Source organism: Lathyrus oleraceus, chromosome 2, assembly GCF_024323335.1.
Source record: "Lathyrus oleraceus cultivar Zhongwan6 chromosome 2, CAAS_Psat_ZW6_1.0, whole genome shotgun sequence".
Lineage (NCBI taxonomy): Eukaryota > Viridiplantae > Streptophyta > Magnoliopsida > Fabales > Fabaceae > Lathyrus > Lathyrus oleraceus.
The window spans coordinates 26868992-26895554 of record NC_066580.1 but is presented as its reverse complement, the minus strand read 5'-3'; positions in this window follow the sequence as shown (position 1 = coordinate 26895554).

Below are 26563 nucleotides of genomic sequence, written 5' to 3'. Positions count from 1 at the left end.
CATACCACCCTCGGGAGAGCACTGCGGATCTCCTAAGTATCCTTCCATCATTGTGAACGTTCACTTTGTTTAAGAACAATTTTGAAAAATTTGTTTATTTTGAAAACAATGATACCTTATCAATGAAAACATGCAAAACATTTGTTGAGTTGAAACAAATAAGAGTGCAAACAATTTGGATAAAAGCTCAAATTAATGTGATGGAATGATAGTCTGCAAAGGGCGAGACTCCATAGATCTGTACAAGTTTGAAATCGGTGATATATATTGGAGAGGGCTACATTGAACATAAAGACCTTTCCTCTACCATTCCGAATTTTCGATGTATTCAAAGCTTCAGTTGACGACGAATCGAGAATCCCTGACGGATGACAGATATAGAGCACAGTCTTGTCAAGATGCAGTTACTTGCCAAATCCCTAATTTTTGCCTAGATTGCCCCAGTGTGAGGTGTTCAATCTAGCGGGATGCAAATTCTTTTTTCAATGTCTCTAACTTTTGCCTGGATCGCCCTTTCGGGTTTTCAATCCACCGAGACGCTCCTTTTTGCCTAAGTCGCCCTTTGGGGTGTTCGACTTAGCGAGCTGTTTTGCTTTTTTTTGTTTAGGCGAACTATTTCTTGACTGCATCGGAGTTCCCAGGACGAGTGAACTTCTCCATCCATTGTTGTAAGTGTCAAAACATTGCCTGAAAAGGCTCTCTTGACAACATATGGACATTCATAGCTTGGGGGGTTCACTTGCCCCTGGAATTGGGCACGAAAGACAAGACTTTCTTGAACACAAGGTCCCTCGGAACACACGAGGCTTGACCTTCTTGTCGAATGCTTTCTTCACTCTCTGCTGATGTAACTGACCATGACACATGGCAGTCGATCTCTTCCTTTCGATTGGATTCAGCATCAGTCAACTTGGGACTTTGAGGGTGCTATTTTTCTTTTATTTCTTTCTTTCTTTTTCTTTCTTTTGATCTCTTTTGATTTTGCACCCTCTCTTTCTTTGTTTTTTTTTTTTGATTGATTTTTTTTCTTTCTTCTTTTTTTTTTATTAATGCCCCAGTTGGCTGTTCTGCTGATTCTCGAGATGCAGCTGAGTGTGATCTTCTTTTCTTGCTCAAGAAGTCGGGAAATCTCGTCAGGAATCCCTTCAACATCATCTTCGTCCGCTTCAAATACAGGGAATTCAAAATTGGGAGATGACGTCCAATCATTATGTTTAATGGGTTTGAGAAACAACCTGCATAAAGATTTTGATATGAAAAGCTCTTTGAAAATCAAACAAGACAATCGTTATGCAGATGAAAAGATTGCTTTTATTCTTGTTTTTTTTAGGGTTTTTTGGTGATCACCAATTTCATGCAAAAAGCGAAAAGGGAAAACAAATGGAAAAACAAATGTTTAACATGAATTTATTTGAATGAAAATATCATTGCACAAAATGTTGCCAACAATGTCATCACTTCTCCTTTTGGCATGGGAGAAGGGTTTTTAAACAAAGTGATTACTACTCTGACTTATGAACAACTGTAGGAACGCCCACAGTGACCCAATTGTGATAGATCCCGCCGGGGATGACAATTGTTAGTATCTCTTGCATCAGCAGCTTCTGGTTTTCTGAACAACCCTTCTGAAGAAAAAGTCGGCGCCAGCCCAGGACTTGTTATCTTCAGGCTTGATTAACACGGGGACCCAAGTCTTCAAAGTTCAGAATACCTGACTTCACAAGGTCTTGAACCTTCATCTTCAGCTGGAAACAACTATCCACATCATGACCAGGAGCACCCGAATGATACACACAATGCTGCTCAGGCCTATACCACCACCGAGGGTTGACGGGTATGGGCGGCGGGTCTCTGGGAGTAATCAAGTTCCGCTCTAACAGAGAGGGATACAGTTCGGCGTAGGACATGGGGATTGGATCAAAAATGATCTTCTTCCTCTCATTACTTGTACCAGCTTGATTATCATTCTGAGGTTGGTAAGCCTGCTGTTGAGGACGATGTTGTTGACGCTGATGCTGCTGAGCTGGTCTTCTCTGTTGTTGTTGAGTTTGAGGTGCTGGAATAGTCACAGCAGCAACTTGCCGATACTGTCCTCTGTTTGCGCTCCTCCGACGGTGCACAACGTTTGTTTCAATCTCTCCCCTTTTGGGTGCCCCAGAGAATGGCTTCTTAGAACCGGAAGAACTTGAAGAGCCAGGATGGCGAACCGGAGCGCGGGTTGCTCTGACATTAACAGTCTCTGCAGCAAGAGGCTGTTCACTGATTTTGATCCCCTTCAATTCATCACCCACGGCATAATCATCGACGAGAATAGTGACAGCAACGTTCTCATGAACGGGTACACCCACTGGTGGAGCACGGTGGACTGGTGGAATCACGGCTTCCAGTCTCTGGGCTAAGGCACGCAGCTCCTCTTGCCCCTGAACAACTCCTTGCATCATTGTCATGAACTGGGCCATGTTTGCCCTCATCTCGGCCAATTCTGCTTGAACCTGATCCATAATCTTCTGATGATTGAGTCTGGTTGAGTAACGATGCGGTCGGCGGTCAGCAATCCTATCTCAGTCAAGAACCGAAGTGAGAAGTCTCTCCAAACATGTCTGTAATGCAAGGATGCTATGTGCATGATATGCATGATATGGGTATTATTTTGTCATGAATGATCCTGATAAAGGATATGCGTATGCGAGTTAACTTTTTCTGTTTTTTCATGCATTATTTTTTTGGAAAATAAACATGCTATGATGCAAATGATGTAAACATGACTGGTCAGGCTGTGCGTCTCAAGGCACAGGGTCAAAGCTTCAGCTTGAACTCTGATCACAAACATCTGAAACCCAAAGTCAATCTGATCAACTGGCATCTGAACCCAATCTGAGGAACCAAGTCACCATAAATCCGACTTGGGGAGTTCCGAAATAAACGAAACTGGAGATTACATCACTATCATCACAGGAACATCCACTGAACGGATGACAGTCAACTCCTCTGAACAGGTACTCTCAAATTCAACCCGGGGATCCGAAATAAACGGAACCCGCTGACAAACCACGGACAGAACTCCGGCGTCCCAGAAATAAATGTCCATAATTCATAGTCACCGTCAGTACCGAGAGTCACCAACTGTACCTGTTAAAATGATCAATCCCCCCACTCACAGGTGTAGTCTAGGCCAGGGTAAGGTCGAGAGAAACACAACATAAATAACCTTTCGCAGAATATCATCCTGTGCACACCCGATGTATGCACCGATAATATCCCACCAGGGTCTGAACTGCTCGTGATATCAATGTTCCGCTGAGTGGCGCAATACCACCCGCTTCCCATGAATCACTATATTCCTAGGTATCCTAGATTTCACTCATAGCCTAGGTATTGGGCCTTTTACCTCGAGTAACTCCCACCCCACAAAGAAAAACAGACAACCAGCCAGGCAGATGAATAATGAATGAATGCAAACATTAATGCACACAATCAATGCAATCAATAAATGAAATGAACAAATAATGAATGCAATAAATAAACACAGCACAAAGCAACCAAAACCCTAATCCTAGAGAGCGCTAGGAGAGACTCGCTCAGGGAAGATGGACCAGCACAGGTCAACGTCTCTATGCTTCCCCAGCAGAGTCGCCAGCTGTCGCATTACGCGAAAAACCGGCGGGAAAAGAAAGAACAACAGAGCCGCCACCGTGCGTTATTTATCCCAAAAAGAGGGAAAGGAAACGCTCAGAGTAAACCTGGAAAGAACATGGTCTCGCGACCAAAGAGGATGGGTTCGGGAGTCGGTTATGCGAAGGGAAGGTATTAGCACCCCTACGCATCCGTAGTACTCTACGGGATCCACGCACAAAAGGAAGGAAAATGGTTGCTAAAACACTACTCAAACACACACACACACTGGCTGAAAGAGACACAAGAAAACAGACAAGACTGACTCGGCAGGACATCGTATCCTGGGCCTACTTAGTCTATCAGGCATAGACATCAGAGTCGAAGTAGTTCGGACTGGGGAAACGACACATGCTCGCTAGGATATCGCATCCTATGCATACGTATCTCCTTTGGACGAAGGAGAATCAGAGCATTCGTAGCTCGGCTGACACGCGCGCAAAACAAACACAGGCAAAGGCAAACATGGAGCCTGAATGCCAATCACTGGACTTACATCAGCATCCGAACCAACAAACACACACAAGAAGGCAAACATGGAGCCTGAATGCCAATCACTGGACTTACATCAGCATCCAAACCAAAACACACGCAAGGGTGGTTAAGACACAAAGGGTTGAAAAAGAAAAAGGGCGAACAAACAAACTAGAAGGGAGACTAGAGCTCGAGCCTAATAGTTGCCAAACACACAAAAAAAAAGAAAAAAAGGCGCCCGGAGAGATCAGCTCAATCTCCTGCCTACATACTTCATCTGGTATGAAGATCAGGGCGATGTAGTTCCCCTACGCAGGGATAAAGGATCTAGCCTAACCAGATAACAGAGGGAGACACAACACTAGGGAGACTACGACTCGAGCCTAGATGTTGTCATGCAAAGTCGTCCCTAAGTTAAGGTTTCTAGCTAACTTGCACAGGAAGCAAGCCTATCCTAATCATGACTTGCACAGGAAGCAAGCCACACCTAACCTAACTTGCACAGGAAGCAAGGGTCTCGATTGCAACTAGGGCAAGAGAAAGGGGAGGTCTCAATCGCAACGAGGGCGAGAGAAAAGAAATAGCGTTAGTTGTTAGTCAAACTCGACAAGACATCGCATCTCGTGCCTACGTATCTCATCTGAACATGAGAATCAGAGTTGCCGTAGTTCGGCTAAACTATTACTGTTGGTTTGTGTTTTTTAAGTGGACAACGTCACTGCACAATCTACCTGATGCTCGACCTTTGGAGACTTACTCATCTGTAGTAGAAGGAGTTGACGTATCCTTAAGAGGGGATAATGTGTGTTTGTGTTTTAAGAAAGCTCAAGCAAGAAAGGAAGTCCTATACGAAGGAACCGTGCTACCTTAATTGACATGCAAACGAGACTACGCGGAGTCTAGCAAACCTAGGGGATACAATCACACCACACAAACATGTACAACATAAAATAAACACACCAACAAGGGGGCTCAAACATGGGTTAGGTTTTAGTCGAGGGGTCATATCAACCTCAACAAACAAACCTCTGGAATGGGGTGAATGTTGCTCTTAACCTTGCCATTGAGGGGCTAAGGTGAAGCAGATGAAAGGAGATGAGGGGTGTGCCTCATTGCTTCTATCCCTGGCCAGGGAGAGCATTTGACAAGAATGTGTGGGTTCAGAAAGTGGGAACCCTTCTACACATTTAAAACTGACTCAACTGTACGATTGTACAAGATCTTGGGTTTGTATCTGCAATGCATCAACACAGTGGTGTGAGCAAAGCAGATGACACACAGAATAGCAGGGGATAGGTTGCTTATCCCTTGATTCTGCCAATTGCCTCTTCACTTAGGAGGTCTTTGACTATGTACAAGGACAAATTAAACATACACAAACATTGCCTCTTAAGGAGGACTTCAGACAGTTGCCTGGCCAAGTAACAGGCCAGGTCTTCCAGACTACATGAAGATGAGAAATATACCTCAATGCAAATTGCTTATACAAGCAAAGCAAAGCAAAAAGTTCACAAGGAACTAAGCAACTAAAAGCACCTGAAATAGTCAAGCAGATGTTAGCATGCAACTCAAATAAAATCAAAAGGAAACAGACATTAACAGTTAATCATAAGCAAATGAATGTGCAAGGCACAAGGCTTAAGGCATGTGAGCCAAGCCACCTACAAAACAAACAAGTTAAACAATGATATTCAAACAAACTCAATCAAAAAGAATTGGCCTCATTGGTCATTTGTTGGTCAACCTGAAAACACAAGCTCAAAAGTGAGTAACAGGACCACTAGGGCAAGCCTAGGGTCAAAAGAGAATGAAAAAGTCAAAACAGCAAATGATATCCAATCAAAATCAAGTTCAAACATTTAAGAAGCAAACCCAATTGATTTCATGTTCATATCATGCATCATCATCATTTCATAAGCAAAAGAAGTCAAAGCATGGCAAATGAAAGCTCATAGAAGTCAACAGCAAGACTTAGCTCAAAACCAATCATAATCAATTCCAAAAATCATCAAATAAATCATGATCAATCATAATCCATAACATGACATGCATATCAAATTTCAGCTCATTTGGATCATGGGAAGATAGCCAATGAAAATCAGAAAGTCAAAACAATTTCAAGCATGCTCAAAGAAGTCAACCAAACATGCATCATCTTCAAAAATTCATAAGTCAGTGATAACAAATGATAAATGAATGGGATCAACACCATGACAAAGCTTAAGATGTCTAGTATGCACATGTAAAATTTCATGATCATCCAATAAAGTATGAGAATTTCACAAATGGAATGGCAAGATGTATCACACAAAGTCAACATTTGACTAGACAGGGGAGAAAAATCTCAAACAATTAGGAAATGCCATAATTAATTCCAAGAAAATTCACACATAAACTAGACATATAAGAGTGGGTTCATGCAAAATTTCACATCAATTGGAGGTCAGGAAGCATGGCATCAAAAATCATGAAGTTGCACATCATTGGTGTGACACAAATTGTCACACCCTACTTCAAAAATTCATAACTCAATGACCAGATAATATAAATTCACAAACTCTACACCAAAATCACCATGGATGAGTCTAGTTTGTGCACAAAAAGTTTCAGGTCAAATGGATAATGCATGACTATTTCACAAAGGATTTGGCAAAGGGTACAAAATATGCATACATGAACAAAACCCTAATACCATTTTAAATTCGACCATGAAAAAAAATCAGCAAAAATCATGATAAAATACTAGACATCAAGATGAACACAATGCAAAAATTCCCATGAAATTTGGATCAAGAATGATTGAATTATGAATTTTGCAAGATTGAGTAACAAAATGAAATAAAAATTGAAATGAAAATATTTAAATGAAATAAAATGATGAACCGGTGGCATTATGGTAATTCAGGGGAACATTTAGTGAAACGGTGCGCTGCGCTTAGATGCGTGTCACAGGATGATAGGTGCATGGCAATAGCACAGTGAATTCTCATGCAAACAAACAATTCCCAGCAACCAAACACGGGCAAGAGAAAATCTGGAAAAACGCATGAACCTAGGGTTTTCTACAGTAAACCCTCACCATCTTCAGCAATCGAGCAAAATTTTTCGCCCAGAAACAGAAATTGATTATACCATCGTGATCATCAAACAACACACATACATATTCCATCATTCATAATCATTAAATCGAGCCAAATAACACGAATCATGCAAGAACAATAATGAACAACAAATTTCATTTCCAAATATCTCACTCATTACTCAACTATTTTATGTGATGTAAAGCTCATTAGAATCAGCACATCAAGATCTACAGTAAGCATAGCATGGTTTGGTAAATGATGAAACTCGAAATCTTACCAAAACTGAAGCAAAGTGATGATTTGGATGTTGTTTGGTGATATAAGCTCAAACAGAGGAAACTCGTAGTTGGTATTGATGGATTCTTGAAGAAGTTTAGCTCAGCCCACTCAAATCCAGCTTAAATCGGATTTTGCCATTGTTGGAAGCTTGAAAAACAGAACCCGAAAATGCTGTTCCAGCTGGTGCTTTATGCTTGTAAATGGCTCACAATGATGGTCAGGTGATGAAACCACAAAGGAATCCTCGAGCTCTTTGGAAGTTTTTTGAAAGAATTTGGAAAATGCAAGGAAATGGATCTTGAGAGAATGAGTGTATTTCTGAGTTTGGAGGCAGCTAGGGTTTACAATTTGACAGAAAATGTGTTATATATGGTCTGTTTAACATTGGCTAGGTGAATGCTAATCAAGTTTAACTCAAATGAACCAATTTGCTAATTTTCCAAATTTGACCAAATGGTGGTGTGTGGTAGTATGAGCACGAAAATGGGCCTTTGGCAAGTCAGAAATGATGTCTTAAGTCAATCCCAATTGGTCATTTGGATGGAAAATGTTTAAATCAAAACTTCAATTTTGCACCTCACTTGAAATTAAACATGATAGTTCAAAAAGGGCCATTTTGATTGGCAATGTTTTGGTACATGAAATTTACATTTTTGGAAAGAGGAGGTTAAATGTGGTTTGTTGGAAAAAACCTCACCAATTTTGGCCAAATGGTTTGAGAGATATGGCCTTTTGAAGTTCAAGATTTTGTGAAAATGATTTGATCATATCTTGCCAACCATACATGGGAATTGAGAGTTCTTGGACTTTTTGGAAATGGGAGAACAAGATCTTCAACTTTCATGTTGGGCAAAAATTCATTTGAAGCTTGTATCATGATGTAAGTTTGGGATCAAGAAGTTTCCATTTTTGGCAGTTAAAATTACAGGTACAGTTTCTATTTTTGGAAATTTTCTGATTGGCTTCAAATTCTTCAATGATATTGTTTGCCATGATATATGAGGCCTATTGGGACATGAATAAGCTCTCTCAAACCAAATCCATCCATCAAAACCATAAAATCAGCCACAGTTGACCAAGTTTGACTTTTTAGGGTTTCTGACTGATTGTGCATGGACTGATGACCTCTGAGCCTCCAATCTTTGACCTAATCACTTCAAATGGATCCCCAAGTCATGTGAACATGTTGGACCAACCCTAGGGCCTTGGCTCAATGAGAAACACACTTGCTTGCTTGGTTGACTGATCTCCTGATCAGTTTGACCTAATTCTCTTGATTGGCTTGCACTTGAGGCAAAGGGACAATGCAATGCTATGCAGTGGACCATGTTATGTTATGGCCTAATATGAGAATGTATGTACAATGATAGGTGCAAATTTGAGGTGCTACAATAAGGTGTAGACCATAATCCACCAAAATGGATGATTGATATTAGGGATAACATGATCCATCCCATGACCTTTGTTTGGTGTGCTTTGCTTGATCCTTGAGTGTGATTATTGCATTCATGCATTCATGCACTCATTTGCATCCATATCATCAATAAAGAAGAAAATTATCAAGGAACTTAAGGGGTTTATTTGCAAAATTTTCAGACATGGAAAGACAAAGAAGGAATACAAAGAAGTACAGCTTCAGGCAACCAGATTTGAAAGAGTTAAGGAATTTGACATCCTATGTATTAGATCCTTTGGGTTTCAAAGCTCGTTTTGGGAAGCTTCTTCCTCTTCTGACTACTCAGGTGGACGAAGGGTTGATAAGTGTATTGGTGCAGTTTTATGATCCTTTGTACCGTTGCTTCACGTTTCCGGATTTCCAGCTTTTTCCTACCCTTGAGGAGTATGCCTATCTTGTGGGCATACCTATCCTAGACCAGTTGTCGTTCAGTGGGTTAAAGAGTATTCCTACTTCTCAAGAGATAGCTGACATGTTGCACATAGATGAATCTCTGGTTGGTGCTCATATGGCTACCAAAGGTGGAATTCAAGGTCTCCCTTCTGAGTTCTTCATTGCTCAAGCTACTGTATATGGGAAGGCCATGAGTGAGGATGCCTTTGAAGCCATATTTGTACTTCTCATTTATGGATTGGTATTGTTCCCCAACATCGACAAGTTTGTGGATGTGAACGCTATTAGGATTTTCTCTACTCTTAATCCCGTTCCGACTCTGATGGGTGATACCTATTTCTCTTTGCATATGAGGAATGCAAAGGGTGGTGGCGCCATTGTGTGCTGTTTGCCTCTGTTGTATAAGTGGTTTATTTCTCACTTACCGCAAACGGTCGCCTTCAAGGAGAACAAGGGATGTCTACGGTGGTCCACGAGACTCATGTCTCTCACTAATGATGATATCTCTTGGTACAACCGTGTGTATGATGGTGTGCAGATTATCGACTCTTGTGGTGAATTCTCCAATGTACCTCTTCTTGGTACATGTGGTGGGATTAACTACAACCCTGTTTTGGCGAGTCGTCAGCTTGGGTTCCCCCTAAAGGATAAACCTAATAACATTCTGTTAGAGGGTGTGTTCTTCCAGGAGGGTAAAGATCCCCAAGACTTGAAGGGCAGAATGGTCCGCGCCTGGCGCAAGATTCATAGGAAAGGAAGGAATGAGTTGGGTCCTAAGAATTGTGTTGCTATGGAGCCGTACACTACTTGGGTTAGGAAGCAAGCGTCTGAGTATCTCATGCCTTACGAGTATCCGAGACCTACACCTTTGGTTATGGTTGGGCCTTCAACCCTCCCTAACCAAGGAGTAGAGGAGTGGAGAGACGAAGACCGATCATGTGCCTGGATCCGTGAAAGGGAAGAGTTGCTTCAGCAGATCAAGGAGAAGGATGCTTTAATAGAGTTCCTTGAACACCAGGTTATTGATGATCCTGATGATGCATGCACTTCTCTACTTCCTCAGTCTTCCAAGTTTTGGAAAAGGAAGTACGATCGACTCGCCAAGGAGAAGGCAGATATGGAGGAAGCCTACGAGAGAGAGGTGAAGAGGCTTCGTGTATCCTATCTTCCTGTGTCCCGAGCTTTAGATGATTGTTTCTAGGGATCCATAGGATGATTATTTTCCTTTTCTCTTGTATATGATTGACAATGATGTACTTCTTTTCCCTGATATTATTTGATGAGATATTTCCATATGTGATAAATGTTTAATATTTCCAAAATTTGTATATAGAACCCTAAAGTTCCTTTGAAAATAATAAAAGACAAATCATATGCACAAGTATTGCATGCATCATGTGCATAAGCAGGTTTTGTTCTCGGCTTCTTGTCCTGTGGTCTAACTCTGTGTTCTTCATTTATTTTGAAGACAAGCTGACTCACCGGTACTACACTAGAGCCAACATTTCAAGATTGATGGATCATCTGGAATAAGAGAACACCGAGCTGAAAGAGGAAGTGGCCAGATTAAGTGCCTTGATGGAATCATTCTTGGCTGCCCAGAGCCAGTCTTCTTCGACACCTTCAACTCCTCCCCAGAGGATAGTCATCTCTGAGATTATCTCCTCGACTGTGCCTGCAGCCAGTGCACACTTTGCTCCAACATCCATGCCAATCGGGTTCCCGTGGGGGATGCCTCCCAATTTCATGCCTGAGGGCCCTGCTCCTACCTTTGCTTCTATGCCGACATCTAGCCCGGTCCTTGCTGTTCCTCCTCCTGTCGTGCATACTTTGCCCAGAGTTGACGACACCATCTATCATTATGAGCCATCTGAAGGCCCAGATGTCTATGAGAAGATTGACGCTATGAACGATCAATTTCTTGAGCTTCGCAAGGAATTGAAAACTCGCAGAGGGAAGGATCTTTTCAGCAAGTCTGTTGCCGAACTCTGCTTGGTTCCCAACATAAAGATCCCTGTAAAATTCAAGGTCCCTGACTTTGAGAAGTACAAGGGAAATATTTGTCCTCTCAGCCACCTGGTCATTGTAGCGGGGTATTCGTTACCATTAGAGATATTGACTAAATCCAAGGTAAATCATACAAGTCGAGTCGCCACCGCACTTCTATTTATCCCAAGGAATGGTTAGAAAGCGAACAAAAACCTAAAAGTTTTATCGAATCAAAAACTAGTAAAAATGTTAGAGATCTGGGTAAGGGGGTTGGTTATGCAATGGGAAGGTATTAGGCACCCAGAGCATCCTAGGTACTCCTAGGGAGCCCTTTTCACATTTGTTGCAAAGGTTGTTGTTTTTTTTTTTGAAAAATTTATTTGTGCAAACATGATTGAAGGGATGAGAAAGGCGTGTATGTTTATCTAATGTACTACTTACTAAAAGAAGGGTCAAAAGAAAATGACTCGCACGGACGTCGCATCCACTGCATACGTATCTCATCTGAATCTGAGAATCTGAGTCTTCGTAGCTCGGCTACCTATTGAAGGTGAGAAAAACAAGAAAGGGGGGGGGGGGTTGAATTGTTTGGAAAATAAGCGCTTTTTCAAAATGAAAATCACACAAGGATTTTTATACTGGTTCGCTTATAACACAAAGCTACTCCAGTCCACCCGGCCAAGGTGATTTCGCCTTCAACAAGGACTTAATCCACTAATCTTGAAAGATTGATTACAAACAACGTCTAAGAGAAAGATCTCTTAGTCCTCTCAAGTATACAGACTACACAGAGTCACTTGAGGAAATACAACAAAGATAAAAACTTATGTAATCTAGAGTGCTTCTAAGATAAGCAAATATTACAACAGTAAGAACAAAGTGTTTTACGTTTCAAGCAAAAGCTTTGTGAAATATTGAGAGAGATGAAGATTGTTTTTGTATGCTTGCTTTCTCTAACCTCTCAAAGTTGATTGCTGTCCTTTATATAGGAGAGAAAGAGCCGTTGAAAAATCATAGTAGATAATAACTCTTGAATAATAATTAGTGCCATAACTTATGTTGTTTGTTGCCAAAACAACTTTTTCTCCTTGAATAACTACTTTCCAAATATAGTTCCTATTCATTTGAATTTGGAGTTAACGTCTATTTCTGTATTAGGAAGTCCATTTCCATAACTTTATTTGAAGTTAACGTTACTCTTCCTTATTTAGCAATTCCATAATCAGAGTCTTCGTGTTTCTGGAGATCTTGGAATCTTGCTATCTAACTTCTGATGTTGATCTCTTTTGAGTTCTGATGGTTTCTTCAGATAGCGCTGAGAACTTCTGGAGTTTGACATACCGTTGTTCAGAGTCAGAACTTCTAGAGCGTACTTCTTGTTCAGATGCTTCTGATATTTTGCTGTTTTTCTCAGAGTTAGACTTTCTTGAACGTGTTTCTACTTCAGATGCTTCTGGTCTTCTGATAATTTGTATCTGATATGATTCTGTATCTGATGATTTCTTCCTTCTTTCCTTAGAACCTTGCACACTTAGAAACTTTTCGTTAGGGTGTCATTTTTGGTTTCATCCTTTGTTATCATCAATATCATGGAATCTGTTGTAGAACAATTTTTGTTCTTATAATCTCCCCCTTTTTGATGATGACAAAACAAACTTAATTAGCAGATGAAATATAAACAATATCATATCAGATAGACAATAGCTCCCCCTGAGATGGGCTAGGGAGTTCAGAAGTTCTTACCAGAGCTTCCAAGCAATGAGGTTTCTTGATACCTTCTGCAATTTCTTAAGTCTAGTGTTAGATAAATTTATTTTTAAGAAAAATATGTTGCAGAGTGCTTAGGTATTTAGACAGTATTTTCATCAGAGCTATTAATGACTTCTCCCCCTTTTTGTCAGAATCAAAAAGACATAGCAAAAATAATAATAATTCAAGAGAAAAACATTGTATTCAGATAAAAAGCAACAGAGGCAAAAGGAACAAGTAAACATCAGAAACAAAGAAGGCAAAAACAACAGGCAAACAAAATCCTAAGTGCCTAGAGGTTGGGAGGCGGAGGCATTCTCTGAAGCAATAGAGTCAGCATGTTCTGAATGTTGTCGTTGACAGAGTCTTGTTTATCCATTCTGGCACGGAGTTCCTTCTGATCGTTCTTGAGTTCTTCAAGCGTCTGGAGAACCATATGAATAACTGATGAGGACTCCCCCTAAGTCAGAGCCTGTTGTGCTTCAGTAGCAGCCTTTGCTTCAGCTTCAGCAGCAGCTTGTGCTTCAGCTTCGGCAGCAGCAGCAACATCGGCCAGAGCTTTAACTTCAGCTTCCTTTACCCTTAGGATTTCAGCTTCCCTTGCTCTTTCTTCCTCCAGCCTTCTGGCTTCTTCTTCAGCCTCTCTGGCTAGTCTCTCTTCCTCAAGCCTTCTGGCTTCAGCTTCTCTTGTAAGTCTTTCCTGGAGTCTTGCCTTAGCATCTCTGATGTAGCCATTTCTGACTTGCTCAGAGATGTTCTTCAGCTTAAAAGCGTTAGAGGTCATCCAGCCAATGACTCTGTTCCAGTGTGTCCTTACAGAGTCAGGATCATCACTGACTTCAGAGTTAATGGTCAGAGACTTGACCTTTTGTACTGAAGCCCCTGCGACCAGCATTATGGCTTCCTCAAGGGTAGGTACGGAAAGGTTAGGTTCAGAGGTTTGAGGTGAAGAGGTTGGAGGGCTGAGATTTAATGTTAGAGGTTCAGGTTCAGCTTCAGGTTCCGCTTCAGGTTCAGCGGAGGTATTTGGAGGGGTGATATCAGAGGTGTGGAGGTCAGAGGGTTGAGTTTCAGAAGGTTGGTCTTCAGAAGTAATGTTGGTTGTTTGTTCTGGGGGAGGTGAAGTTGCTTCAGATTGTGTTGGTTGTTGTGAAGCAAGGTTTTGAGCTTGAATTTGGGCTAAGGTTGGAGAGTTAGGGTCAGAGTATTCTTGGTGAGAGGAGAGTTCAAGGTATGGAGGTGATTCTGGGGCTGAAGATGATGAAGAGGTATTGGCAATATTGAATTTTGGTAAAGGTTATGAGGTTCTGGTTGTAGAAGGTGGGGTTTCAGAGGATGTGTATATAGGTGGTGTTGGGAGAGGATTACAAGAAGCCATAAGTTGTTCAGAGGGAATAGAGGGAGCAGACGTACCAGTAGATATTTGCAGAGGTGCTGGAGATCTTACTTCAGAGGTTTCTCCTATCCTTGCTCTGTTTGCCTTTGAAGATTTATTCTTAGGGGGCCTCTTTTGAATCTGACAAAGTCTTCTTCTGACTCTAAACACTCATCCAGTCTGAAGTCAGAGATGTCAACTCCTTCATCCTTCAGACGCTGCATATAGTGGAGGATTGCATCTACGGGTTCATTCTTGAAGAACCTTGCAAGACCATGGGGCAGCTTCCTCTGATCTTTCAAGGCATCCCAGGAGGTGTCCATAGTGGGTCTGACTTGAATCTTCTTCAGAATTCCCATGCTTTTCAGATTTCTGGCGTTCAGAGGCTTTCCAGTATCTATCACCAGATCTTCCATCAGTCTGTTCTTCTCCAGATGATCTACCAGCCCATTCTCAATGAAGACATCAGATATAAGCCTTCCCAGAGGAATGTAGGATCTGGGTTTCATGTTGTTTCTTGTCTCCCTTACAGAGTCTTTGAGATATCTGAAGAGAAGTGCAGGAAGGCAGAGCTTCACACCCTTGTGAATGCAATACAGAATGCACTTCTGATCTGCATTGATGTAGTCAGAGGAGTTTGATGCTGGGCGATGATGAATGGTTCCTAAAATGATCTTGAGCCATACTCTGAGGTTCTGATGAAGTTCTTTGTTCTTTGAAGGATTTCCTTCAGTGTTGAGTTTGAAGATGGTTGGATTGATTTCTTCAGCAATGCGCCTTGACCTAGGGTTGATGTTGTAAATCCTTTTTCCTCCAGTTTTCTCCATGTTTAGTAAAGAAGCAATTGACTTTTCAGTAATCACTATCTTTACCCCCAATACGAAGGAGACGATGAAATGGTCATCAGCATCAGCAAATCTCCAGAATTCTTTGATGAGATTTGGGTAAACAGGGCCATAAAGCCTTTGGAAGTAGTTTTCCCACCCTTGTATACGGAGTTCTTCAGTAAGATCTACTCCATTTCTCCTCATGTTGTCGAAGTCCACCAGTGTTTCGCATAACACATCCAGTCCCTCAAAGGGAGTTGCTAGGTTAATGTGAGGTTGACGATCAAGAATATGGGGTTCCTTGTACACTGGAGTAATGGAAACGCCTGTAACAGTTGGAGTTGGAATGCTTGAACTTTGGGCAGTGGTGTTGGATTCCATTTGCTGAGAAAAGTTGAAAACTTGTTGTTGTTGAGCATCCATAGTTGATGAAGATGAAGGTGAAGATGAAGAGTTTGTAGAAATGCTTCAGAGAGGGTTTGAGAGTGAGTGAGAGTGATAAGTGTGTGAAATGTGAGAAAAGTGTTTAAATACCCTAAATGAAAACACATGCAAAACGACACACTATTCAGCGTTAGCACAAAGCACAAGTTAGCACGCTTGGGGGAAAAATGATTAAGGCTCATTAATGAATGTCTAATCCCAACAGTATGCACACTGCACGAGGAGATCTTAAACGTTTGCCCTTTGATTTTTCTTCTGGACAGCTGTCTAGAAGTTCTAGGGTTAGATGCTAAGTGCTCCACGTGTTTTGATGTATCTGATCTTCAGGAATACCAAAGGATTGGTTCCTGGAGATTTCTAACTCAGATATCTTCTTAACTGGTAGAAGTATCAGAGTCAGAGGCAGAAACACATTTGTTTATGTCAGAGTCTCATTTTACATCTTCAGAGCCACACTTTATTCAGGGCAATTTTGAATGTTCAGATTTTCTAAGATAAAAAGAAATCTATCTTCAGCTAGAGGCTTAGTAAAGATATCTGCCCATTGATGATCTGTATCAATGAACTTCAATGTTACTATCCCTTTCTGAACATAGTCTCTGATAAAATGATGTTTTATTTCAATGTGTTTAGCTCTGGAATGTAGAATGGGATTCTTACTTAGACAAATGGCAGCAGTATTATCACAGAAGATAGGAATGTTACTCTCAAAGATTTGCAGATCTTCTAACTGATGCTTCATCCAGAGCATCTGAGTTGTGCACAGTGATGCTGAGATATATTCTGCTTCTGCAGTTGATAGAGTGATAGTTGACTGTCTTTTGCTAGCCCAGGATATCAGATTGTTTCCCAGAAGCTGGCAATTTCCAGATGTGCTTTTTCGTTCTAGTCTATCTCCTGCATAATCTGCATCACAGTAACCCGAAAGTCTATACTCTGATGTTTTCTTATACATCAGGCCCAGGTTAGGAGTTCCTTTCAGATACTTGAGAATTCTCTTAACTGCTGTTAAATGAGATTCTCTAGAATCTGATTGGAATCTGGCACAGAGACAGACACTAAAGAGAATATCAGGACGAGTAGCAGTCAGATAGAGAAGAGAGCCTATCATACCTCGATAGAGCTTCTGACAAACCTTTGTGCTTACTTCTTCCTTTTCAAGAATGCATGTCGGATGCATGGGAGTTTTTGCAGAGTTGCAGTCAGCCATGTCAAATTTCTTCAGAACATCTTTAATATATTTGCTTTGATGAACATATGTAACTTCTGAAGTTTGGTTAATTTGAATTCCCAGAAAGAACTTTAGTTCTTGCATTAAGCTCATTTCAAATTCTGCCTGCATTAACTTAGAGAATTCTTGACAAACAGAGGCGTTAACTGAACCAAAAATAATATCATCAACGTATATCTGGCATATCATGAGATCATTGTTAAGGTTCTTACAGAAAAGTGTGGAGTCAACTTTCCCTCTGATAAAATTGTGTTCCAGAAGAAAATTGCTTAAACGTTCATACTAAGCTCTGGGAGCTTGTTTAAGTCCATATAAAGATTTTTTAAGTTTAAAAACATGTTCTGGAAAATTTGGATTTTCAAAACCTGGAGGTTGGTTGACATACACTTCTTCTGATATATAACCATTAAGGAATGCACTCTTGACATCCATTTGATATAATTTAATAGAATGGTTAATAGCAAAAGATACAAGAAGACGAATAGATTCTAACCTTGCGACTGGAGCAAAAGTTTCATTATAATCAATACCTTCTTGTTGACTATAACCTTGAGCTACCAGTCGAGCTTTGTTTCTGACGACTTCTCCTTTCTCATTCAGCTTGTTTCTGAATACCCATCTGGTTCCAATAACGTGAGTGCCTCTGGGCTTTGGAACAAGATCCCAGACATCATTCTTTGTGAATTGATCTAATTCTTCTTGCATGGCGGAAACCCAGTCGTTATCTTGAAGTGCTTCATCACAGGACGTAGGCTCAATCAGAGACACTAGTCCCAGAGGAGTATCTTCAGAGGTCCTGAAGGTAGATCTGGTTCTGACAGGTTCGTCCTTATTTCCCAAAATCAAATCTTCAGATACGTTGATACGACTTTTGACTTTCTTTGGGATTTCTGGAGATTTAATTTCTTCAGAGTTCTGAGTGACAGTTGCTTCTGGAGTTTTATCAGATCCTGCAAGAGTGATTTCTAAATCTGCAAAATTTTCAACTAGCTTTGACTTTTTAGGGTCAAGCTTTTCATCAAATCTGACATGAATTGATTCTTCCACAATTTTGGTTTCTGTGTTGTATACTCTGTAGCCTTTAGAGCGTTCTGAGTATCCTAACATAATACCTTTCTGAGCTTTGGAATCGAACTTGTTCAGATGTTCTTTAGTGTTTAAGATAAAGCAAGAACATCCAAAAGGATGAAAATATGAAATGTTTGGTTTTCTTCCTTTACACAGTTCATAGGGAGTCTTTTCCAGAATAGGTCTTATAGAGATTCTATTCTGAATGTAACATGCTGTATTTACAGCTTCTGCCCAAAAGTGCTTTGCCACATTAGTTTCATTGATCATGGTTCTGGCCATCTCTTGGAGTGTCCTATTCTTCCTCTCTACAACTCCATTTTGTTGTGGAGTTCTAGGGCAGGAGAAATCATGGGATATTCCATTAGAGTCAAATAATTCCTCAAAATCTTTGTTTTCAAATTCTCCACCATGATCACTTCTGACTTTAATAATTTTAGAGTCAAATTCTTTTTGCACTTTGGAGCAGAAACTAGTGAATACAGAGTGAGACTCACTCTTGTGCTTTAGGAATTTCACCCATGTCCAGCGACTGTAATCATCAACAATGACTAGTCCATACTTCTTTCCATTGACTGATGTTGTTTTCACAGGACCAAATAGGTCAATGTGGAGAAGTTCCAGAGGCTTAGAGGTAGAAACAACATTTTTCTTTTTAAAGGATGTTTTTGAAAATTTTCCTTTCCGACATGCTTCACACAGAGCATCTGAAGAAAACTTCAGTTTAGGTAGGCCTCTGACTAACTCGAGTTTATTTAGCTGAGAAAGTTTCCTCATGCTAATGTGGCCCAAGCGTCTATGCCACACCCATTGCTCTTCGTGAACAGTCATCAGACATTTGACATTTTGTTCTTTTAAATCAGAAAGATTGATTTTATAAATGTTGTTTTTCCTCTTGCCTGTGAATAGGACTGAACCATTGTTTTGATTTATGGCTTTACATGTTTTTTGATTAAAGATTACATCATAACCATTATCACTTAATTGACTTATGGATAATAAGTTATGCATTAATCCTTCTACGTAAAGGACATCAGATATAGAGGGAAGAGTACCATTACCAATAGTTCCGGAGCCTCTGATCCTTCCTTTCTGATCTCCTCCGAAACCTACAAATCCAGCGTCTTTAAGTTCCAGACTTTGGAACATAGACTTTCTTCCCGTCATGTGTCGCGAGCATCCAGAGTCCAGGTACCATGACTGGTGTCTAAACTTTGCTGCATAGGATATCTGCAACATAAACAATCTTATCTTTCGGTACCCAGAATCTCTTGGGTCCTTTCTGATTAGTCTTCCCAGAGTTTCTTATAACTTTGGGTTTTCTAGCATTTTCAAATTTTTGTTCTTGTGTGTGTGTGTAGTGATATGAAAATGGAGATTTAAGTTGGTCACTAGAAGAAGTTTTAACTTCCTTAGGATCATACCCAATTCCCTTTTTATTGTTCTGACTGACTCCATAAATCATGGATGCCATAATACTCCTACCTATTCCATTTTTCAGAAATTCTTGAAAGGCTTCTTCGTATTCATAAATTAATTTATTTGAAGTTTGTGGTGCTTGAGACAACGCTTCTTCTAATTCTAAGCTTTTTCTTTTGGCTCCATCTCTTTCTAATGTTAAAGATCTGATTGTATCTTCCCGCTCTAGAATTGTCATCTCAAGCTTGCCACATTCTTCAAATTTTGCTTTAAAACAACCTTTTATGTTTTTAAGCTTTTGTTTTAATTTCTGATATGAGCTAAGAGTTTCTGACAAGCATGATTCTAGATCAGATCGAGAGAGTTCAGAAAATACCTCTTCAGATTCTTCATCTGAGCTACTCCTGGATGTGGTAGCCATAAGTGCCACGTTGGCCTTTTCATCAGAGTCAGATTCTGATGACTCAGATTCACTATCATCCCAGGTAGCCATCAATCCTTTCTTTGTCCTGAAGGTATTTTTCTTGAAGCTTTCTTTTCTAGAATTGTCTTTCTTTAGCTTGGGGCATTCATTCCTGTAGTGACCTATTTCTTTACATTCATAACAAGTAATATCTTTGTTAGTTTTACCTTTTGAGGTTGATTCTGATCGATCCCCTCTGGGTCTTGGTCTTCTGAAGTTGTTGTTCCTCTTTTTCCAGAGTTGTTTAACTCTTCTGGTCAGGAGGGACAATTCTTCTTCATCATCAGAATCTTCTAGTTCAGAGTCATCAGTATCTTCAGTTTCTGCCTGGAGAGCTTTGGTTCTGTCAGGTTTGCGTCTTTCATATCTGGACTTTAATGCTACGGACTTGTTCCTTTTCTGAAGCTCATCTTCCTCTAGTTCTATCTCATGGCTTCTGAGGGAACTGACAAGTTCTTCAAGACTGATATTGTTCAGATCCTTTGACAACTTCAGAGCAGTAACCATGGGTCTCCATTTCTTTGGCAGACTTCTGACGATCTTTTTGACGTGGTCTGCAGTTGTGTATCCTTTGTCTAGAACCTTGAGACCTGCAATCAGAGTTTGGAATCTAGAGAACATTGCCTCTATGGCTTCATCATCTTCCATTTTGAAGGCTTCATATTTCTGGATAAGCGCCAGAGCCTTTGTCTCTTTGACCTGAGAGTTTCCTTCATGAGTCATCCTCAGAGAGTCAAGTATGTCTTTGGCTGTTTCTCTGTTGGTGATCTTTTCATACTCGTTGTAAGATATAGCATTGAGGAGTATGGTTCTGGCCTTGTGATGATTTTTAAAAACTCGCTTCTGATCATCTGACATCTTACTTCTAGGAACTTCAGCTCCATCCTCTGTGATAGGAGGTTTGTATCCATCTGTGACAATGTCCCAGAGATCAGCATCATAGCCTAGAAAGAAACTTTCGATTCTATCTTTCTAGTAATCGAATTTCTCTCCACCAAAGACAGGAGGCTTAGCATTGTAACTATCCTTTTCATTTGTGTGGGCCATAGTTTTTCTCGTTTTGGATCTCTCTACACTATTAAGTGTTTGATTAGAAAATCAATAACAGAGCCGGAGCTCTGATACCAATTGAAGGTGAGAAAAACAAGAAAGGGGGGGGGGGGGGGGGGTTTGAATTGTTTGGAAAATAAGCGCTTTTTCAAAATGAAAATCACACAAGGATTTTTATACTGGTTCGCTTATAACACAAAGCTACTCCAGTCCACCCGGCCAAGGTGATTTCGCCTTCAACAAGGACTTAATCCACTAATCTTGAAAGATTGATTACAAACAACGTCTAAGAGAAAGATCTCTTAGTCCTCTCAAGTATACAGACTACACAGAGTCACTTGAGGAAATACAACAAAGATAAAAACTTATGTAATCTAGAGTGCTTCTAAGATAAGCAAATATTACAACAGTAAGAACAAAGTGTTTTACGTTTCAAGCAAAAGCTTTGTGAAATATTGAGAGAGATGAAGATTGTTTTTGTATGCTTGATTTCTCTAACCTCTCAAAGTTGATTGTTGTCCTTTATATAGGAGAGAAAGAGCCGTTGAAAAATCATAGCAGATAATAACTCTTGAATAATAATTAGTGCCATAACTTATGTTGTTTGTTGCCAAAACAACTTTTTCTCCTTGAATGACTACTTTCCAAATATAGTTCCTATTCATTTGAATTTGGAGTTAACGTCTCTTTCTGTATTAGGAAGTCCATTTCCATAACTTTATTTGAAGTTAACGTTACTCTTCCTTATTTAGCAATTCCATAATCAGAGTCTTCGTGTTTCTGGAGATCTTGGAATCTTGCTATCTAACTTCTGATGTTGATCTCTTTTGAGTTCTGATGGTTTCTTCAGATAGCGCTGAGAACTTCTGGAGTTTGACATACCGTTGTTCAGAGTCAGAACTTCTAGAGCGTACTTCTTGTTCAGATGCTTCTGATATTTTGCTGTTTTGCTCAGAGTTAGACTTTCTTGAACGTGTTTCTACTTCAGATGCTTCTGGTCTTCTGATAATTTGTATCTGATATGATTCTGTATCTGATGATTTCTTCCTTCTTTCCTTAGAACCTTGCACACTTAGAAACTTTTCGTTAGGGTGCCATTTTTGGTTTCATCCTTTGTTATCATCAAAATCATGGAATCTGTTGTAGAACAATTTTTGTTCTTACACCTATGGGTTAAAGAGGAGTGTGCTCGCTAAGACATCGCGTCTTATGCCTACGTATCTCATCTGGGATGAAAATCAGAGCAAAACGTAGTTCGACCACCTATGGGGTAAGGATTATGTTTTCGGGTGAACGACGTTACTACGCAATCTACCGGATGCTCGACCTTTGGAGACTTACTCGCCTGTAGTAGAAAGAGATAACGTGTTCTTAGGAGAAGAAAAATCAATGAGTTTAGGCTGTTTAGGGATGCTCATGCAAAAAGGCAGTCCTAGATGAAGGAACCGCGCTACCTTAAATGACATGCCACGAGAGGCTATACGAAACCTAAGAAATCGGTAACATGAGGGAAAAGTAAAGGGATCGAGAGATCTACCGTACTGATAAAGATCCGAAGTAACATCAATTAAAGAGATAAGAAACCCAGATATCTCTCAAGCTAGCACCATCAAAGAAAGTGAGTCAGTACAGGTAATCGGAATAAACCTCCAGGTGGTATCCCACAAATAAAGTGGAACACCAGGCAAGCCATCTCTGCAAGAGTCATATGAGCCCTCACAAAACAAAACTCAACAAATAGGTTAGAGAAACAAGATAGGGTAATCAAGAGTTGCCCCCAAATCAAAATGTAACCACATGAATCATTCCATTAAAATTCACAAAAAGCAACCAAGGGTAGGAGGCCTAAACCTCTTGTCAAACACATGCATCAAAAGGGTATCAAATTCACCCATAATACCTCATACATTCAGAGCATTCAAATTAAAAGCATAAAGTAATGGGAATAAGGCAAACCTGACTGGAGAGATCGAATGAAATTAAATTGCCCGGTTGGGTTTGCAAAGCAATCTGAGGGTTTATATGAGAGGGAATTAGTTCTTTGCCGATAAGTTCCCTTCAGGCTCTGGAGGTTGCTCTGAACTCTGTTAGCTCTTCTCTCACTATCTTTTTCCCTGCCAGGGTAATAGGAATAGAATGAAATTTTGTTTCACTGAAACTCTGAATTTATAACCTGATGTTTGTGGACCTGTGGGCTCAAATGAGAGAGGCCCAAGTCCAAAATTTTTCTGTTATATTTTATTTATTTATTTATTTATTTATTTATTTATTTTATTTTTTTTAACACGTGGGCTTCGCCTAGCGAGCATGACAGTTCAAGAAATTCCTCTGAGCGTAGGTGATTCTGGTGGCTTTTCTTGGGACTCGCTAGGCGACCCATTCTGCTCGCCTAGCGAGCATGACAACTCATGAACAAACTTTTGCTCCTTCAAGATTAACGTTTTGACTGACGAATAGACCCCATTTGAACCTGTTGGAAGTATCTCAAGCCATTCCCTTGTGTTGACTGATCATCTAAATAGAACCCACAAAGTGTCTTGGATGATACTCAAGCTTCAAACAAAAGATGTTAGTGACACATTTTTGTGCTTGTGGTTAGTAAACAAAAGTAAGAGAAACAATGATGTATAATTCAAGCATGCTTGGTGATCTCAAACCAATCACAAGGAGTCCCACCCAAAGGCAAAGGGAACCAAGATGCTAAAGATCCTTGAGGCAATGCAAATGCAATGTTATGATGCCATGAGGGATCTTAGGGTCAAAATTGGGGTCTTACAGATGCCCCTATTTAAGGTCATTCTAGCCGGAGAAGTGAAGGTTAAAATCTTCGTCTCGACGGGGGTAGAATGGGCTTAAATAATAACAAAGAGACGAATTTTGGTCCCTAAGAGACCTCATGATGCAAATGTAGGTATGAAAAATGGTAGCACTCTGTGGAGATATGTGTCCACAAAAGCAAAGAAATCAGAAGCCACTGATAATCCATATGAGCAATTCACTCCATGGGACCAAGACCCTAGGGACTCTCCTGGGGATAGAAAAGGGATAAAAATGGGTGAGCAGGTCACGACTCAAAGCGTGGGGAACAGAATTCCAAAGGGAAAAGATCCAATGGAAAGACTCGAGCTGACTCGAAGATGCATGTATTGGGGAATATGCCAATACAGCAAAAAACTATCCACAGCGGATACTTCGGATAAAATCCTGATGAAAACGATCCACTAAAGGACTTCGCTGGGGATGTCCACAAGGACACTCCCGGGGAAGCAGCGGGACGAGGTATTACCGGTTACTGGGTAATAAGCTCAAGGAGACATGTGATCTGAACGCCAGGTATGAGGGTGAGAGATACAACATACTCAGGAAGAGACGAATATCCAAGACCGGTATAACGGTGAGAGATATCAAAACTTCAAAACGTCTGAGGAAAACCTAAAAGGTATACTTCAACTCAGGGATTCTGACTCCACAGGGGACAAAAAGTCATAATAGGGAGCAGAGAGGAAGGAACACCAGGGATACCGGTTACTGGGCATATAATAGGTGACCAACTAAGGCGTGAATTGGGGAATATTCCCAAAACACTCATCATCCAAAAGAGGGCTAAAAGCAAACTCGATTATAGGATGGATATTCGACTCCACAAAGGGGATACGAATCTTACTCAACTGGGGAAGAACAAAAGGCTTCAGACCCGAGAGTGCATGAGATATACTATCTATTACCGTCAGAACGTAGATAATATACTCGCATGGACGATTATCCACAACCGGTTACTAGGTTAATAAAGGATAAATCGACCGAAAAGAAAAGGCGTCGGGATACCGAAACTAGGTATATAATGATGACCAATTCAGGGGAGAAACAATCGTTACCAACAACAACAAGGTAGACGGGAGATGACCCACTGGGGATAAATTGCGTAATCAAGGGATATCATCATCGAATATTGGATGAAGATAACTGTCACCAATTAAAGATGAGCAAAAATAGTTACTCTGCAAAAAGGGAAGAAATAGGGTTTACAACTACCGGTATGAGGGTAGAGAAACACAGACTCCGCCGGGGATAATAATTACTAATTATTGAGCAATTATTCATTTACCACGGGGAAACAGGAAAAGAGTCTCAAGAGATCGATCTAGGATCAAACTAGATAGGCACACCAAATCAAGACTTGTCCCGGTGAGGATATAACTCAATGGGGAAAACCATCCCAGTATATGTATTGGGAAGGAACAAAAACAATCAACATCCACGAGGATATAACCCGGTGAGGAATATGGAAGAAAGGATAGACGCTTTCTGCCTATGGAGCTGACTCTATATGGAGAGATCAGACACACACGTCTGCTTGGGGAAGTATATCACCAAATAGCAGGAGACAGCAAACAACAATATATGGCAAAAAATGCAACATGAATATCTGAAGGTTATAATTATACATGAATATGCGTGGTTTATGTATGATGTATGCTGACAAACAGACATATTTAACACAACCAGGTCCAGGAATCAACCACCCGGTACTACATCTCAAGAGAGAAAGCCAAGTTCACCGGAGAGTATCCAATCTGCTGGGGATCAGAGATACCATGAAGCAAAGAACTCTGCAGGGGATTGTCGCATACGCGAAAAACAACCGGCGGGAAAAGACACAGAGCCGCCACCGTGCGTTATTTATCCCAAAAGAGGGAAAGGAAATGCTCGAAGTAAACCTGAAAGAGGGAAAGGAATGGTCTTACGACCAGAGATTGCTAGGATCGGGAATCGGTTACGCAAGGGGAAGGTATTAGCACCCCTCACGTTCGTCGTACTCGACGGGATCCACGCTCAAAAGAATAGAAAAAGGTTGCTAAATAACTGCTCAAAGAATGCACACACACTGGAATAAAACACAGGCGGGAGAAGACGGAGGAAGTGGACTCGGTAGGATGTCGCATCCTAGGCCTACGTAGTTTGTCAGAAACAAACATCAGAGTCAACGTAGTTCGGGGAAATGGGAAACGTGCTTGCTAGGATATCACATCCTATGCATACGTATCTTCTCTAACCAGAGAAAGAATCAGAGCACTCGTAGCTCGGCTAACACACGCCGAAACAAAGCACTGAAAGGAGACGCTAAGACGTCAAACGAAACACACAACTGGAAACGGAATGCCAATAAATGGGCTTACATCCAACTCCAGACAAGCAAACGCAAACAGGAAACCAAATGCCAATAGATGGACTTACATCAGACTCCAAACACCAAACGAGGAAACAGAATGCCAATAGCTGGACTTACATCCGACTCCAAACAAAGAAAAGCAAACAAAAGGGAAACCGAATGCCAATAGATGGACTTACATCAGACTCCGAACAAACACACACAAAAAGAAGAAGGGTCTCGATTGCACATAGGGCAAGAGAAGAGGAAGGTCTCAATCGCAACGAGGGCGAGAGAAAAGAAACGCAACGAGGGCGAAAGAAAACAAGGATTAAATGTTAGTCGTCAGTCAAACTCGACAAGACATCGCATCTCGTGCCTACGTATCTCATCTGGACATGAGAATCAGAGTTGCCGTAGTTCGGCTAAACCATTTCTGTTT